Source organism: Ursus maritimus, unplaced genomic scaffold (assembly GCF_017311325.1).
Source record: "Ursus maritimus isolate PB19 unplaced genomic scaffold, ASM1731132v1 scaffold_9, whole genome shotgun sequence".
NCBI classification, from domain to species: Eukaryota; Metazoa; Chordata; class Mammalia; order Carnivora; family Ursidae; genus Ursus; species Ursus maritimus.
In genome coordinates, this window is record NW_024427107.1 from 41,499,843 (window position 1) to 41,514,642 (window position 14,800).

Here is a 14,800-nt window from a genome sequence, read left to right on the forward strand (position 1 = left end):
ATTAATTATCTGAAGTATAATTTTTTGTTTCTATTTCTATGGGGTTTTAAACTATTTTCATATTGATTTACAATTTTATTGCACCATAGTCATAAACTGTTGTTCTACTAAGTTAATTATTTAATAGCTGATGAGATTAGCTTTGTGATCTAGAAACCTACTGAAGGCAACCTGCTGAATGGAAGATATTTGCAAATGATATATCCAATAAGGGGTGAATATCTAAAATATACAAAGAACTTATACAACTCAATACCAAAAGAAACAAGTAGAACCAAATAATTTTTCAAAATGTTTTACATGCATTTTGAAATAATATGTGTACCCTAGTTTTCTATATGTGTCCACTGGAACTGACATGGTAATATTTTTCAAATCTTCTACATCCTAACTAAATTTTTATTTGTTATTACTTTTTGAGAGAATTACATCAAAATCTCCCTCTATAATTTTGGATTGGTCGGTTTCTCCCTACACACACACACACACACACACACACACACACACACGCCCTGTTGGTCCTGTTTCTTTGGAGAACCCTATATAATACACTGTGTTTCTTAAAAATCGCACAAAATACAGTTTTGTGTATTGATCTAAAATGATCACCTTTGGGGGCGCCTGGGTGGCTCAGTTGGTTAAGCATCTGCCTTTGGCTTAGGTCATCATCCCGGAGTCCCAGGATCAAGCCCCGAATCAGGTTCCCCACTCAGCAGGGAGCTGGCTTCTTCCTCTGACACTTCCCCCTCTCGTGATCTCTCTCTTTCTCTCTCTTAAATAAATAAATAAAATCTTTAAAAATAAAATAAAGTAAAATGATCACCTTTGTCTATTAACATGGGAAGTCCATAAATTTATTTTATTTAAAAACTATTATGTTTTGTGGGGTGCTCTGATTAGATGGGGGCCACCAAATGTGGGACATCACAATTGGGTGGAGGCTGGCAGCACAGGAGGTGAAAGAATTCACCCAAGACAGAACGAAAGAGATAAAAGCTTATTGAACACACTGCAAAGGAGCAATGGGCAGGACAGCAAAGGAGAGACTGTCTGCGAGGAGGCTGTGGTGAGGGGCCACATTTATAGGGCGGAGTGAGGGAGTATCAGGATGTAGGGAATTTTCCCTTTTTTGGTAATCTTAGGAACTGTGCCTAGTTGTAACTGGTCGGTTAGGGACTGTGGCTATTTCAAGGTGGGTCGCTTAAAGAGCATGTTTGCATTCAGCCAGTGGTCACTGTGGGCCCTTTTGCCTTGCTCTACATGTTTGGTCATCTTGTGACCTCATATTATGCTATCTTTTTTATTTATCCCTGCTCTTTCCTTACTCTTCTATATTTTATTTTAAGGACTATGTAGTTTTGTTTAATTGAATGCTTTGTTTTTTAATAAATTGAAAGAACACATGCAAATTTTAATTATTCTCATAGTTACTTTTACATTTTAAAATATACATGTTTTAGTTTATATTTTTCTATGTATCACTTTTTAAGACTCAGATTGAAACAGAACTTTGCCAGATATCCCAGAAAACCCTCCATGTGTCCCATCCCAATTAGGGTTGCTAGCCTCCCCTCCAAAAAATAACTCTATCCAGAGTTTCCCCTAATCTCTTCCTTGTATGCCTTTAGGATTTTATCACCCAAGTGAACATTCTTTGGTCTAGCCCATCGTTTGTATTTTAAGGCTTTTTAAATTTCATTCTCCCCCCCCCCCGTTGTTTTATTTTCTTTATAACTTATGTGTTGAAAAGTCAAAGACTCTAACCCATTCAATTCAACATATTTTTGGTCCTTTGTGTTTTCTACATACGAACAGTTGGATCCAGAGACAAATTCAACCCCACTATTTAGACAATAGGAGGTGCACAATGCCTGGGTTCTCTCTTCTTATGATGTTAATAACCATTGGTGGTCAGCATTGTAGATTGAAAAATGGTAACATTAAATTCTCTTTTTGTTTTCATTTATTAGCTAGAAATAATTTTATAAGGAAACATTTCCCCTCATCCACTATTTGGTTACTGTGTGGTAGAGTTCATAGAGAAAAAGCAGGATAAACTCTTGATTCTTTTGTTATATTCACCCAGTTTTCAAATTAATGAATTGGTCCTATCATCCTCAGAAGGTGACCAAAAAAAATTCCATGGATTTAAAAATATTAGATGGGTTTTAATCTCTTACAATTTTCATCCTTAATAAAACTTAATATTCATATGTTGATTATATCTCAATAAGGTGGTTTAAAAAAACTCAAAACATTCTGCTTTTTGGCTAGTAGATTCTCTTCAAACTGGCATGAGGGTTTTTGGGGGGTTTTCTTGTTTATTATTATTATTATTTTTTTATTCTAATAATCTTTGATAACTTTCTCACTATCTGGTATGATATATAAAATAATTGTATAATTAATTATATTTATTACATATATATTAAAATACTTTGTAAGAGCATACTGATATTTCCAGTTCAAATTCAGAACTACAAGATTTTTGCTTAATGTCTTCTATATTAGATCTATATCTCCTTTATTCTACTCCGAGAATCTCTGTTCTCAAAGACACAAGGAATAATAGAATATCTCGTAATTACTCATTTGGTTTATCCACTCTTCACAAACAATAGACTTAGAATAATAATTTAATATTACCACCACCTATTATATTACTGAAAACAGTTAAAATTTTTATTTGCATGGGTTTTCCTCCTTCTCCCCCACATTTTTAATGGTTGGATTGTATCTATATTTTCAGATCATTTAGCCATTGCATATTTTAACCTCTCCTTTAAACCTCATTTAGTCTTATTTCTGCAAGTAACTGTATGTTTAATATTTACCACAAGTCTTTAGGTCAATGTCTCTCTAGTCATTTTGCTTGTCTGAAGCTAATTTTCCAGTAGATTGCTTAGTAAAATCTCAGGGGAACATATTTCCTGAGTTCTTGAGTGTTGATAACCATTTCTGTGTCCTTTATATTTGAAAGCCAGTTTTGTTGGACATAAAATTCTTGGCTCGTATGACTATCTTAAATATGTTACTCTATTTTTCTGTGACATAAGCATTAATATCAAAAAGTCCCAATGATAATCTAGTTCTATTTTCCTTGTAAGTTACTTGCTATTTTTGTCCAGATGCTGAAATGATTTTTCCTGTTTCTGTAATGTCCAATAATTTCACTAGAATATGTCTTGGTGTTGGTCCCTCTTTTTAGGTATGCAATGTACTATTTCAATATGTTATTTAAAATCTTATTTTATGTCAGCAAAATATCCTTGAATTATAGCTCACATTATTTTCCTGTTCCTTCACTTCCCTCCATCAGAGACTCCTATTATCAGTGTTTTGGATCTTCTTAAATATTTGCCATTTTCTCTCAACGCCTCTTTTGTCTCTTCCTTCCTCTTGACTTTAATGTTTCCTCTCTTTCACATTCTATTTCATTTCAGATATTTGTTGTTTATCCACTCTTGTTTTCTTTCTCGTTTAGTCATTTCTAAAATGGTGTTTTTCTTCCATTTTTAATTCTTTACTAAGTCTGTCATCACATTTCTTAGGTTTTCTAATTCTTATTTATGTTATTCTTTCATGTCTAGTATCTTTCCTTAATCCTTTTAGTTTGTTTTTAAATAATCCATTACAGTTTTATCTGTTTTATGAACATGTCTTTCTGGCATGCTTTCCCTGTCTGTGGGGATGTTATTCTACTTTTTAATCTTTTTTTTTCCTATAATAACTTTGTATGAGATTTGGCCTCAGTACTTTTCTGTAGCTTATTTTTATGTGATTTTTTTTTTCCTGAACTTTTAGAGGGAGGCTTGGTTCAGATGGCAATTCTAACTCTACAGAACAACATTTTCTGTTGTTTTTGTATAGTATTTAACAACACAGTGGCTTGTTTTCCAAACACTCCTGGGCTCTGTTACATTTACACTTCTTTTCCTGGCAGTTTCTCCTTGGTGTGGACCCCTAACCTGAAGGGAGTCCTGGTAGGTCTCGTGGTAGGTTTCACGGAGTACTGTGCTTTACACTTTACACTTACAGTGAGCCCCTTAACACTCATCCACTACCGTAGAGGAAAAACCTTTCTGCTTTTATCTACTTTCTCAAATCAACTGACTTTGCTTCCCAATAAATAACTTCAGCTATGCATTCTCCCACTCATGGGACCCTCTGCTTTCTTAGCACAGACATGGATAACACACAGTCTTGTGGCTATGGTGGTTTGTTGCCACTCACTTTATTTGATTTTTGAAGATATCTTGTCATCTGGTTTTGCTATAAATAATATCTGTGGATCTTGGTTTGCAATTTACATGCTCCATCTCTTTTTACATGGGGATTCGGGAAGATCCAAAAGCTGTGCAGCCACTACCAAAGTCATCGTCACTAATACCCCCATTCTTGAGATTTTACTCACTTATGCTGACTTAATTAGCTCAAGCACATCTTCTATTAGTGTTTTGGAGTGTTTATGTCAGGAAGATATATAAATAATGTATTTTCTGAGCTCTTCTTATCTTGGAATTTTGTTCACACAAAAATTTGCTGAATACAGAATTCTTGAATCTTGACCATTTCCTTTTAAGTCTTGTGATTTAGTTTTTTTGTATTGCAAAAGAGAAATTAAATACCATATTTCCTTCCTTTTTTCTTTTATTTTTAAAGCAATTTCTGTGTTGTTGTTATTGTTAATGGGGTTTATTGTTGCTGCTGTTTATTTGATGGTGAGATGTTTGTATAATTTTAAATTTTTTCTAGAATACACTTTAATCAGTTTTGACACTACTGAAACCTGCAGTAATGATATTCAAACTAAAGTTCACATATCCCTGGTTGTATAGAAAGACTTTCCAATGTACATATAGGAAGTGGATAGCTTTAAAGCAATCAATTTCCAGATGTTCAGCTTCTATGTGTAAATTTTCTTAAAATTGATCTACCTAGGAAAAGACATACCACCAAGACATCATAAGCTTCTTATTTCCTTTCACAATTGTCTTTTTCCCACATTAGAAAAGAAACTTACATCTCTCATTCATCCAAATCTTAGTTAGGTACTGTGGCAGTTTTAAAAAGTGGCTGCAATGGGGTGCCTGCGTGGCTCAGTCAGTTAAGCGTCCACCTTTGGCTCAGGTCATGATCTTAGAGTCCTGGGATGGAGCTCTGTGTCAGGCTCCCTGCTTAGCTGGTAGTCTGCTTCTCCATCTCTCTCTGCCCCTTTCCCCCCTGCTCATGCTCGCTCATGCTCTCTCTCTCTCTCTCTCAAGTAAATAAAATCTTTTTTTAAAATGACTGCAAGTTCTTTGACCCTTCTTCCACAGAGAGGTGGAGTCTATGTGTCCTCTTAGATCTGAACTAGATTATGGCTGCTTTGACCAATACAGTATAGCAGAAGGGGCATTTTATGACTTCCAAGGCCAGATTATACATGACAGTGCAGCTTCTATTTTGTTCACTGGAATATTGACCCTGGAAGCCTTAGCCCTGTAAGAACTCTTGAGGCCATGATACTGTAGCCCAAGCCACATGGAGGGGCTATGGGCCCTCTGATGGATAGTTCTGGCTGAGCTCAGTCTTAAGTCATCCAGTCCGGGCACTGGACATATAAGTGAAGGAGCTTCCAGATAATTTTAGTCCCAAGGCTTAAGAGTTACCACAGCTGAGGTCCCAGACATCATGGAGAAGGAGCAATACCTTACTACACCCTGACCAAGTTCCTGACCCACAGTAATCTATAAACATAACAAAATGGTTGCTTTATGTCTCTGATTTTTGGAGTGGTTTGTTATGTAGCAATAATAACTGAAACAGGTGCATTGGCCTAGGGTTTAAAAACCTCTGGGGTGACAAAGGGACAATTTGAAATACTGGTATAGATGTTGACAAAGGGAAAAACTCTAGCAACTGGGTAGCACATATTGTTGCATGTCACATGGTTTCTGATTCTTTGTTTTCAACAAAATTATAAAACTTTATAGATTTATCAACTGCTAGATAATTTAAATCACTTTTTATATTTGGTAGCTATGTGATTTTTGGTGTACAAGTCAGAAGGAATTCAAAGAATACATGGCGTTTCTATAGCAAAAATCCTTGTATTCTTATTTATGTGGATAAAAGTTCTCATTTTCTTCTATACAAATAAAAAAAGAACAAAATGGATCCTGAATCATATATCATTCTAACAATAAATAATATTCATTCATGATCATATGAACTGATTGACCAAAAGATAAATAGCCCTAACCATCTCATTAAGAACTGTATTCTCAGGGGCTCTTGGGTGGCTCAGTTGGCTAAGTGTCAGCCTTTGGCTCAGGTCATGATTTCAGGGTCCTGGGATTGAACATGTGTCAGGCTGTCTGCTCAGCAGTGGATCTGCTTCTCCCTCTGCCTCTGTGCTCCCTTTTCCTCTGTGCTGTCTCATGTTCTCTCTCTCTCTCTCTCTCTCTCAAGTAAATAAAATCTTTAAAAAAAAAAAAAAGAACTGCATTCTCAATAAAACCATATGCTTATGGTTAATAACTATCACAATGTGTGATATATTTGTATTATTTTGATCAGTTGGATACCAAAAATTTAATGATAGCTCAAACTAGAAGAAATTTGTGTAACCCTTAGAGCCTATGGTCATAGAAAATTTTTAAAATTTAAGTGCGCATGGGTGCCTCAGTCATTAAGCGTCTGCCTTCGGCTCAGGGCGTGATCCCAGGATCCTGGGATCGAGCCCCGCATAGGGCTCCCTTCTGTGCTGGGAGCCTGCTTCTTCCTCTCCCACTCCCCCTGCTTGTGTTCCATCTCTCTCTCTCTGTCAAATGAATAAATAAAATCTTTTTTAAAATAAATAAAATTAAAAAATAAAGTTTAAGTGTACATTCATATTTCTGGTGTTGCAAATATGATCAATTTAAAAACCTCATGCTTAGGACGCCCAGGTGACTCAGTTGTTAAGCAGCTGACTCTTGATTATTGGTTGGGTCATGATCTCAGGGTCATGAAAATCGAGCCCTGCATCAGGTTCCATACTCAGTGGGGAATCTGCTTTAGATTCTCTCTCTCTACCCCTCCCCCTTCTCACACTCTCTCTTTCTCTCTAAAATAAATAAATAAATCTTTAAAAAAATGCTTAAATTACATTACTATAAATCCTACAGAGAAGGGAAAAGTGAACTGAAAATGCAAGAAACTATTTTAAACTACCCACTGTTAAAGATGAGCTTGTTCAAGTACTTTATAAAGTAAAAATGGTCATTATAAAAGTGACTAAAATCATGTAGATTGTGTTGGGCACATATTAAATAGTGATAGTATGTTTTGTTTTGAAATACCAGTGTTCATAATATGCTCAAAAAGTAGATCCTTTGCAACTACTTGAACTTATGATATCAACTTTAAAATGTATGAAGCATCTAAGTTTATTTACTACCTATATCTCATTGAGCCTTTTTAATCTCTTCCTCCATCCTAAGCAACTAACTCCCTTTTAATCTTAGTCTACTGTTTTATCATCTTCTCTTCCCTCTTTTGTTTCATAGAGGACACGTTTTGAGAATCCTACTGAGAACACAAAACAGATGCTTTCAAAGATTTTCTTTGCATTCCTTTAGTTAACTGATTTTCTTACACAAATTTTTTTCTTTTTATCTTTAATGAACCATTTACCATTTCTTATATTACATAATATTTTCACAAGCCATTTGTTGGTTTTTTTCCTTTGTTGATTCACGTGCCTCTGATTGTCTGCTTCCTCCTCAGAAGTGTGATTATATTACCTGTAAATGTAAGCAGTGGATATAGCATGGATTTCCCAATGTATTTCTTCCTAACTCTGCTATATCTTTCAGGATTCTGTATGTGATTAGGTTCATGCAAATTTTTCCTACAGAATGAAAGACCCTTGACCAGTATTCTTACTGGCATTGGAATATTGGCATATTGTATTGCTTTCAATGATTTCGATGAGTGCTTCTATAATAAAGCAAGTTGGAATTATTAACCAGTCACCCCGATAATCTTTAAGTTAGGGATGAGAAGCTTTCAAATGTTTATATCAATGTGGCAATCTTTGTTTATATAGTCATAAGGGAAATGGAGTATGTTGAAAATTCTGTGTTGGCCACACTTTTTTAAAAATAGAAACAGCAGAGATCAGTGACTCTCACAAGTGGCAGGAAGAGGTGTGTGGCAATGAATCCCAGCTCACAGTTCACTGAAAATCAGCATGCTATAAGATGCTGATCTCTTATTTGAGTATTTCCTTAGCCCAGCTGCTGCCTAAGAGCCTTTAATTAGAAGAAACACAATACTCTTCAAACCAAGATGTTGGCTAATATCCATTTGTATTTGGTTCTCACAAAGGCCAATATTTAATGCCATCAGAGCTCACTCTGGGTGGGGGAGGGTGAGCCTAACCTCTTAGAGTCAAAAATATCCCCCAGGCACAAACAAAAACACAGGTTCCATTCCAGACTAAGTTGAAGAACATTATTTTTCTGTAATCAACAAAGTTGTAAGGAAAACAAGCACAAAAAGCACAGTTCACCAAATAGTGTTGAACTGTGTAGATGACACCTATGGTATTTTCTGCTGTCTTTCATTGATCCACATGGTTAACATGGAAACTTCCATGTAAATACAGTACAACCTCCCCCTCCCCCCAACCCCCACAGTTGACTGGCCTAGAGATGGGCACCAGATTTAAGTTAGGCCAATCCAGTATCCCGTCTCTCCTGCTGTAGCTGATTGTTCCAGGGTGAACACCTATACCAGCCTGTGCCAGTAAGTTCTACATTGCATATTTGGACTTGAGACTGAGGGAGTTAGATCAGTCTCTTCACAGTGGTGAAGAGGGAAACTCATGCCATCATTTCTGCCATGTAGAGAAAGCCAGGCAGCACCAAGAGAGATGGTTCTGGTTGTGATGGGGAACTATCTGCATCCTGGCCACTTCTATAGCTAAAGACCTTAACTCTCTTGGGTTCCCTAAGAGAACCAAGGATCTTTAAAATGAATCCCTATTTGTGGTTAAAATATTTTGAGTTTGGTGTCTGGATTTACAAACAATGGATTCCTGACTTGAAAAAGCAGGTTTATCAGACCTGACCACAAGTGAGTTACCAGACTTTATTTTTATGAACTAGAAAAGTGTGTCATTCCTCTTGGTCATCAGATCTTTCCCGACCCACTCCTTATAGTTTTCTTTTTTTGCTCCACTTGGAGTTAGAAAATTCTTCATTCGAAATGGCTTCTTATGAACAGTGATTGCTCTGAGAGTTTATCTAGATAGGACTGTTTCCATATGCACAGTGCTCGATTGATAAATGCAGTAAAATATCCAGCACTGTGGATTTTACTGCCAAAATTCTCTCAGAAATGGAAACCAGAACAGGCTTTTTTTTTTTTAAGATAGGCCATTTGCCAAGATTTTGTTCATTTAAGGAAGAATATAGGAAGTAAAATAAATGAAAGAAAAACAAGTCATGTCCCCAAGAAGAACTGTGCACTGCTACACAGCAGCTGCTACACAGGGATGGAGAGCACAAGGCCATCACATAGCCTGAATAGGGCTCACCAAGAAGCCTGGGGAATCACCATACCTGTCCCAAACGAAGCCATGAGAATGAGAGAATGAGTGTCCCTGTAATGAGTGTGGAGAGAATGAGAATGAGCATCCATATAATGACTCTCAGGAGCCATGAGAATCAGCAGCCCTGTAATGAGAAGAGATGGTGTGTGTGTGTGTGTGTGTGTGTGTGTGTGTGTGTGTGTGTGGCAATTGAGATTATTAGTAAAAAGTAAAAAGAGAAATTTCCCCCAGAGGGATGCACTAGTGGGAGGGAGTGTGATAGTCCCATAGTTAGCCACATTCCAGCTTTGGTATAGCTGCTCTTCAGTATCCTTGCCTTGCCTTTTCAGCCTCCCTTCTTAATTCTATTTCAATGTCACCCTCATGCATACATACTATGGGAAAGGAATCCTCTCCTGGGGATTCTTTCATGTTCAAAAGAACTCCTGCTAGAAATGTAGTTATCTTGAAAGGCATACACATGAACAGAAGGGGGTCAGTTGCTCTTTGTCCCACTTGCTTCTGAATCGAGCAGGTGCTGAGATTGCCTTCTTCATCTCCCATTTGAGACACATGTAATTAAAGCTTTCTTCCTCCTGTTATGTACACAGGTGCTGGTTAGCTCTTACTCTCTGAGAGTTGCTCACACACACCTGGAAATAAACATCAGTCCCTGGATACACAGCCGTGAAATCTATGCACTAAGATGTCAGACCCTTTCTCCATCCTTTTCTTTTCATTTCTTCTGTTCATCCAGAAGATGCTGCTCTTGCTGCAGATGTTGATTGCAACTTCTAGCACATGGAATTAATTAATTGCCAATTTGGTCAAAACAAACAACCTTGCTGTATTTGTTTTAGATTCTTCTCCTTTCTAGTTAATCACAGCAGAGGAAATGATGGAATTAGGCATTGAGGAGTAGTTATTCCACATAAATGGACAGTCACAGCAACAAATAAGACAAAAGCAAAAGTTTGGCATTGCTAATTACAGAATGAGAACTCAGAGGCTGAGCCCCATAGGCCCAGTGAGTATTTGGAGTAAGTTTGTAGAGCATGCCCAGGAATCATGTCAAGAAAATACCTCCTGAAATTTGTAGGTCTATGATTCCTCTGTCTAGAAAGTTACTAACAAGAAGATCCAGAACAAGAGGTCACAGATGACTGTCAATGGCAATTCTTAAAGTAGAGTTTCTTTTGCTATATTCTTCAGTTCTGGTAGTTAAATGAAAGAGAAGATGAGTAGGGCTGCATGGGGCTTAGCCTTTCCCTAGGCTCCAGCAAAGTTGCAGATGTGGTACATGTCCTCACATTAGCATTGCAGCTTAATATATGATTTGAGACACGGAGTAAAAAAGGAGCTCAGGTCAAACTGGGGCCTCACTTAGGAAAAGTCTCAATCATCCATTATTAAAAACACCAGCCAATGATCTATGTGTCTGTTTTTGTGCCAATACCATGCCATCTTGGTGATCACAGCTTTGTAATATAGCTTGAAATTAGGCAACGTGATGCCCCCAGCTTTGTTTTTCTTTTTCAACATTTCCTTGGTGATTTGGGGTCTTTTCTGGTTCCACACAAATTTTAGGATTGTTTGTTCCAGCTCTTTGAAAAATGCCATTGGTATTTTGATCGGGATGGCATTGAAAGTATAGATTGCTCTGGTCAGCATAGACATTTTAACAATGTTTTGTCTTCCAATCCATGAGTATGGAATGTTTTTCCATCTTTTTGTGTCTTCTTCAATTTCTTTCATAAGTGTTCTGTAGTTTCTAGAGTATAGATCCTTTAACTCTTTGGTTAGGTTTGTTCCTTGGTATCTTATGGTTTTTGGTACTATTGTAAATTGAATCGATTCCTTAATTTCTCTTTCTACAGTTACATTGTTAGTGTATAGAAAAGCAACTGATTTCTGTGCATTGATTTTGTATCCTGCCACATTACTGAATTGCTGTATGAGTTCTAGTAATTTGGGGGTGGATTCTTTTGGGTTTTCCACGTAAAGTATCATGCCATCTGTGAAGAGAGAGTTTGACTTCCTCTTTGCCAATTTGAATACATTTTATTTCTTTTTGTTGTCTAATTGCTGATGCTAGGACTTCTAGTCCTATGTTGAATAATAGTGGCAAGAGTGAGCATCCTTGCCATGTTCCTGATCTTAAGGGAAAATCTGAGAGGAAAAGCTCTCATTGCAAAGCTGTGGGCTTTTCATAGATAGTTTTTATGAAATTGAGTAATGTTCCCTCTATTCCTACATCTGAAGAGTTTTAATCAGGAAAGGATGTTGTATTTTGTCAAATGTTTTTTCTGCATCAATTGAGAGGATCATATGGTTCTTGTCTTTTCTTTCATTAATGTGTTTTATCACATTGATTGATTTGTGAATGTTGAACCACACTTGCATCCCAGGAATAAATTCCACCTGGTTGTGATGGATAATCCTTTTAATGTACTGTTGGATCCTATTGGCTAGAATCTTGTCTAGAATTTTGGCATCCATATTCATCAGGGATATTGGTCTGTAATTTCCTTTTTGATGGGGTCTTTGCCTGGTTTGGGGATCAAGGTAACACTAGCCTCATAAAACGAGTTTGGAAGTTTTCCTTCTGTTTCTATTTTTTCAAACAGCTTCAGGAGAATAGGTATTATTTCTTCTTTAAACGTTTGGTAGAATTCCTCTGGAAATCCTCCAGGCCCTGGACTCTTGTCTTCGATAAATCAGGAAAAAATATCCAATGGAAAAGAGACAGTCTCTTCAATAAATGGTGCTGGGAAAATTGGACAGCTATATACAGAAGAATGAAACTCGACCATTCTCTTACACCATACACAAAGATAAACTCAAAATGATAAAAGACCTCAATGTGAGACAGGAATCCATCAAAATCCTAGAGGAAAACATAGGCAGTAACCTCTTCGACATCGGCCACAGCAATTCTTCCATGAGACGTCGCCAAAGGCAAGGGAAACAAAAGCAAAAATGAACTTTTGGGACTTCATCAAAATACAGAGCTTCTGCACAGCAAAGGAAACAGTAAACAAAACTAAGAGGAAACCCACAGAATGGGAGAAGATATTTGTAAATGACATTACAGGTAAAGGGCTGGTATCCAGGATCTACAAAGAACTTCTCAAACTCAACACCCAAAAAACTATCGAGTCAAAAAAATGGGCAGAAGACATGAACAGACACTTCTCCAAAGAAGACATACAAATGACTAACAGACACATGAAAAAATGTTCAACGTCATTAGCCATCAGGGAAATTCAAATCAAAACCACAGTGAGATACTACCTTACACCAGTTAGAATGGCAAAAATTAACAAGGCAGGAAACAACAAATGCTGGAGAGGATGTGGAGAAAGGGAATCCTTCTTACACTGTTGGCAGGAATGCAACTTGGTACAGCCACTTTGGAAACAGGATGGAGGTTCCTCAAAAAGTTAAAAATATAGCTACCTTACGACCCAGCAATTGCACTACTGGGTATTTACCCCAAAGATACAGATGTAGTGAAAAGAAGGGATACATGCACCCCAATGTTCATAGCAGCAATGTCCACAGTAGTCAAACTGTGGAAGGAGCCGAGATGCCCTTCAACAGACAAATAGATAAAGAAAATATTGTTCATATATACAATGGAATATTATTCAGCTATCAGGATGAATACCCACCATTTGCATCAACATGGATGGAACTGGAGGGGATTATGCTAAGTGAAATAAGTCAAGCAGAGAAGACAATTATATGGTTTCACTCATATGTGGAACATAAGGAATAGCATGGAGGACATTAGGAGAAGGAAGGGAAAACTGAAGGGGGGGAATCAGAGAGGGAGATGAACCATGAGAGACTATGGACTCTGGGAAACAAACTGAGGGTTTCAGAGGGGAGGGCGGTGGGAGGATGGGTTAGCCCAGTGATGGGTATTAATGAGGACACATATTGCAATGAGCACTGGGTGTTATACGCAACTAATGAATCATTGAGAACTACATCAAAAACTAATGAAGTACTGTATAGTGACTAACATAACATAATTAAAAAAAACAAACAAACCACCAGCCAATATTGGATGGACAAGTTGGCCTGAACACAATTCCTTCTGAAGGGCTAAAATCTTCTGGGAATGGAGTTCAGTAGTCCTTTCAAGCAGCACTGTAAAACTGCAAATGTGTGAGGACCAAGTGGGCATATAAGAGTTCAGTCCCAAGAACTTTCCTTATGAAGAAAGACAGGCTATATGCAGCACATACTCTACAGGAGTGGCTGCCCCAGGCCCTACTCCAGGTGTGCAAGTAAGCAGCTAATGCTGGAAACCCCATACTTCTGTCAGGCACAACAGCATACATGGGGAAGGGTGAGTTACAATGAACACGAATTACTCAGAGCTGCTTTAAAAAGCAGTGCTGCACAGTGGGGGAACCCTGACCAGGCTTCAGTTCTGTGATCTGGAGCACATCATTTACTCCTCTGACACCGTTCTCTTAAACATAAAAGGAGAAGATTGAATTAAGTGATCTCTAAGGGCCCTTTCTGGGAGGAAAAATCAAGATTACTCTATGATTACTTAATAGATTTCAGGGAACTCAGTGGCATATAGGGTTTTTTTTTAATTACTTCTGTGATAAATGACATACTTGAAACATTATTAGTGCAATAATCAGGTGCCAGACAGCACACAACATACTCCTAGTATTTTCCCTTGAGTCTTAAAAAGTACTGACTGATGTGGCAGAGATGATCAGTGTGTGAGGTAAGTCTCTTATTGGAAATGTGATGTGTATTTTAGACACCTCTGTTCATGACAAGGCACACTTTGGTCACATCTCTTACACTGGCTATTAGCCAGAAAAAAATATATTTAAGCTCAAAATAGAGGATGTTACAAAGATTAATTAAATACCATAGCCAACTTTAAAGTCAGTACCTTAGGGACTAGGAGATGAGTATTTAGATACATAGTATGACCCCTGAATCATTTGTGTATATGAGAACTATACAAGTGTACATTTGCAGGCAGGCTTCTGCATGTGTTTGCCAACAAAAACACAAGTGCTAAATTCACACTAAGTTTGGACTTTAAAAGAAATTCAAGACTGATTTAGAAAGAAAGGAAAAACTACTGCCTAATAGTTATTAAAAAGTAGACACAATCAATGAAACCAAAAGCTGTTTCTTTGAAAAGAACAGTAAAATTAATAAACCTTTAGCCAGGCTAGGTAAGAAAAAGAAGAC